A 4,636-nucleotide genomic window follows, 5' to 3' on the forward strand; every position below is an offset into this window, starting at 1 on the left:
GTGTGTTGTGTAGTGTGTGTGTTGTGTGTGTGTGTGTGTGTGTTGTGTGTGTGTGTGTTTTGTTTGGAATGCAGATGCCACCAGAGCCTAGATTTACTGCGGGAACACACTGCCAAGAACAGGAGTGTCAGATTAATCACTTGTCTGTGTTGTGTGTGGTGTGTGTGTGTGTGTATGTATACGTGTATGCACAGTTAAAGACATTGTTCCCATTAAATGCATATAAGCTCCTAAACAGTACTGAATTGTTATCTCGTTTTTGGGTATTTTGTAGGTTTTGAGACTGAAAGCTAAAGTTAGTTTTGCTTCACTGTGTAATTCATTCATGAACGTTTCACTGTCAAACCAAAACTGTCTTTTAGATAATAACCAGACTTTTGGAGCTGATTTATTTATTCTTTCTGCTTGTTTTCGTTAATTTGCTGCTTTGCTTTGTCCTCTAGTTTGTGTAAATTTTCTGCGCTTGTAATAAAAAGTACTGTATACAAGGTTTGATTTTTAAATTTACATGTTAGGTTAAGCAGTCACAAGCATTCAAGATTGATGTAATGAAGTATGTGGAAGGTAGATTTGGAAGGACAAGCAACACGTAGAAACCACCACTGAAATTTAAGCACAACGGCAAGTGTACAAGTTAAACTGCGTGCGTGGCTGTGTGTGTGTGTTGTGTGTTGTGTGTGTGTGTGTGTGTGTGTGTGTGTGTGTGTGTGTGTGTGTGTGTGTGTGTTGTGCGTGCGTGCGTGCGTGCGTGCGTGCGTGCGTGCGTGCGTGCGTGCGTGTGCGTGTGCATGTGCGTGCACGTTGATGAGCAGCATATTTTGCTGGATCACAAACACACACAAACACGCACTCTGATTCCACCCACAGTCACACCTGTGGTAACAGGAAATTTGCTGGATTTGCCAAAGATGTGGAGATTGTAAACTCTCTGTTTGACCCCTCTCTCTCTCTCTCTTATTTCTCATGTCAGCTTTTTCCTCTGACTTCTGTTTCTTGTTTTCTCTGTTTTTCTGTTTAGTTGCTCTTTTATGAAAAGAATGGTTGGGAGAGGTTGTTGGAAAGTAAACTGTTAGGTGTTGTCGACTTTTCTTTTTGAAAACAACGCTTACTTTTCTCTTAAAATGTTTCATTTAAATGCTGTGCAAAGTTCTTTGAATTTCTGACGTTTCAGCAAAGTAAAGTGTGAATCAACGCAGGTTTCCATCACCTTTTTCTATGTGTATACAAGAATACAGGACAATATTACAGAAAATTACGTAATAAGTACTAGTTACTCTGATCCTTTGCTGCAGTTTGATGCTTCCAACCTTAGATGTTATTTTGTTTTCAATGTTCCTCTGTGCAACATGTGTTGGACTCTTGGATGTTGCATGCAGTGCTTTGAACTCTTGCGTCCACCATATGTTGTCTACAGTAGAAGATGCAGATGCAGGACGTACCACAACTCCAAAGTGTAAATCATTTCCATTTATTCCCTTATCTACGCTAGAATGTCAAACCTCAGCCATGCATATTGCAGACATTTTTTGCGATATTGTGTAAATTGAAGAAGTGCATAAAACCAGTTGAAACATACATCATTTCTTACTGTGTGGACTCACTGTCTGACCACAGTGTGTCTTCCTCTCATTTTAACTCATCCCACATCCATGCCCTGTCTTTGTTTGTCTACTCACAATAGAATCTATCTATTCTTAACTCTCCTATCTGTACCCTACATGATAACACTAATGTCTCAGGAACGTATCGGTGATCTTTGACCTTCACCTCTCTAATGCTGGAAACTTGGAGATGATTAATTAAAACCAGTTTTAACTAACTGATCATGTTTGGTAATCAGCTGTGACATACTTTAGTCCCTGCTTGCGTTCACAGTCTGGCTCGTGCTTACAGCGGTGACCATGTTGTCGGCTCTTTGGAGCTGTGATTACAGGACTGCAGCAACAATTTACGTACAACTGAGAGTTTACTGCTGTGGGCGAGAGAGCAAGATAGCAGGAGGGAGGGAGGAGAGAGAGAGAGCAAGGAGAGGAGGAAAGAAGGAAGGAGGAGGGACCTGAAAATGAAGCGTGAAAGTAAAGAGGGAGTTAAGTTACTGTTTGATTATACAGTGGAGGATGTTTACTACCTGTGTGTGTCTGTGTGTAAATGTGTATGTGGCCTCCGCAGCACCCATCTGCTTGGCAACGGGAACACCATCACAGTAACCTAACTGGTTGAACTCTTATTTGTCCGAAAAGTGCAACTTTTTGACTTTTTTAATATTGTTGGGGTTGTTTTCCTGTTAAAGATGGAAAGAATGGAAGTAAGAAAGTGATTTGCCATACAGACTTTCATTGACAAGGGTTTTTTTCCTTCCAGTTGTGTGTGTGTGTGTGTGTGTGTGTTTAGGGTTACATGTCATTAAAATAACTGAGTAATTTTTAAATTATGTTGAGCATCACTTGAAGGCTGTTTGTGGAATTACTTTGGTGTGTTTGTGAAAGAGCTCCATGGGTTTCCAGGCACAACTTTTCCGCCAGTTAATTCATTGGAATAAAGTGTGTTTGCAGTGAATTTGGTGTGTTTGTCTACGTGCGCATGTGTCTGTGTGTCTGTGTGTCTGTTTCTGTGTGTTTGGTTAACCAATGATCTGTAAATCTATGAGACATAAACCTGGCAACTTTAATGCCACACACAAATGCACACAAACACACAGTGTGAGGGATCAGTGGACACTTTAAACATACATAATGTGGTTACTCGGTCAGTCAGTCATTTGCAGGGAACCTTTATTGTGTTTATTACGCTATTTAGAAATAAAAACATAGGATGAAAATATGAAATAAAAAATGCAATTGAACGGTGAAACAGATTTCCAGAAGGTGTTATATTTGAGACAGAGCTCATTTGTGAAGTTTGTCTTCCAATACAAATTTTAGTTTTAAATCTAATTAAATTATAAAAATTTTGATTTAGATATTGAAGAGCACAACACCTGCAATGAAAAGACTTCCAAAACACTGAATTAAAAACTGGGTAATCATGTTACATGTGTTTTGGTATTAATAAAGGAGAAATGGATACAGTGGTCAATCAATAGACTTCCAATAAATCCTAATAGCGCAATCTAGAGAGGCTTAAAGTCAGGGTCAGCTGAAAGTGCAAAGGTGTGATTTTGTTTTTCAATAAATAAAGCTAATACAGTTTCCAATAATTAATGACCACTTGGGTTGAAATGAAGGGGTCCCCAGAACAATGACCAAATTAGTTATTTTTCAGAAACTTCTTACGGAATTATTAGGAAAATTAATCTTAATTAAGATTAATCTGTCATTTATCGTCCATTGTCCAAAACCCAAAAGACATTAATTGTACAGTGATACAAAACAAAGGAAGCAGCATAGCCTCACATTTGAGAAGATAAAACCAGCAAAGAGAAATTACTTTCATTTTGTATTGATTCTGGCGGCTCCTGTGGATAAAAGCGGTAGTGTTTCTACCGTCTAATTTCATTGATTTCAAGGGGAATACAACCGAATCCGACCCGGTGACAAGCAGCCAATCCTCACACTGATGGTCTTGTATACGTATGTAGTTCATATAGTGGCATCAGTATTAAATTGAGACTTAAAAACAGCTTGTTGTACAGTTAAACAAGAAATCTATTGTCAAAATTGAGCTCACAGCGTGTCGATAGTTTGCCTGTTTCACTGCATAAGGCACAAATACCGGAAAAAAAAAATTAAATCAAAGGTAAAGGAAAGGTTGTTCTTTCTTTCAAATACATAGTTGATGGTATGTCGGGGGGATGTATGGACTCCCCCTCCCAAGTATAAAGTCTCTTTTGTTTTTACCGAGAGGGGGTCAGAAATATTCCTTCATGGTTTCCTCTCCTACTGCTCACTTTTTTCTTTTCCGTCGGAGATGTGGTGAAGTGAAATGTATCTTTGGCAAAGGTGGTGAGGAGGAGGAGGAGGAGGAGGAGGAGGAGGAATGATGGCTGACCACAGTACAGCTAACACACACACACACACACACACACATACACACACACACAGCCAGGGCTGTTACACGTCCTACAAGGAAGCTGAACAGGTGTCAACTTAGAGAGAAAAAGATGGGAAGAAAGTGGGAGGGAGAGACAGATCAATAGAGAAAGTAACCCCGGATGGAAGAAAAGGGAGAGGTGGAGGGAGGGAGGAAGGAAGGAAAGGGAGAAAAGGAAGAAAAGGAAGAAAAGGAAGAAACAATGGACTAAAACACCAAAAGGGGGAGATAGGAAGAGAGGGGTAAAAAGGAGGTGAAGAGGAGGGAAGTGAAGGAGTGAAATGTTGCTAGTGTGTAAAACTTATATAAAAACACTAAAGAGGCTAAACCATTCTGCATTTCAAATGAAAAAGTGAACCGGGCAACATTAAATCTATGGTGGTTCCTGATTAAAATATTAATTCTGCCAATTTTTTGACAATACAGATAAACGTCAATGTTAACCATTTATGTTAAATACAGATGTAAGATATTTGTATGGCTGCTTATGTATCTTAAGTATTGTATTAACATTAACATAGAAAATATAGAAATACTGGTAACTAAAGGGACATTGTGGTGAGGTTATTTTGTCAGCTGCTGTTTCCAAGGTCAAGAATGAATTTTG

Source organism: Morone saxatilis, unplaced genomic scaffold (genome assembly GCF_004916995.1).
Source record: "Morone saxatilis isolate NCDOM2014 unplaced genomic scaffold, NCSU_SB_2.0 Contig24, whole genome shotgun sequence".
NCBI lineage: Eukaryota > Metazoa > Chordata > Actinopteri > Moronidae > Morone > Morone saxatilis.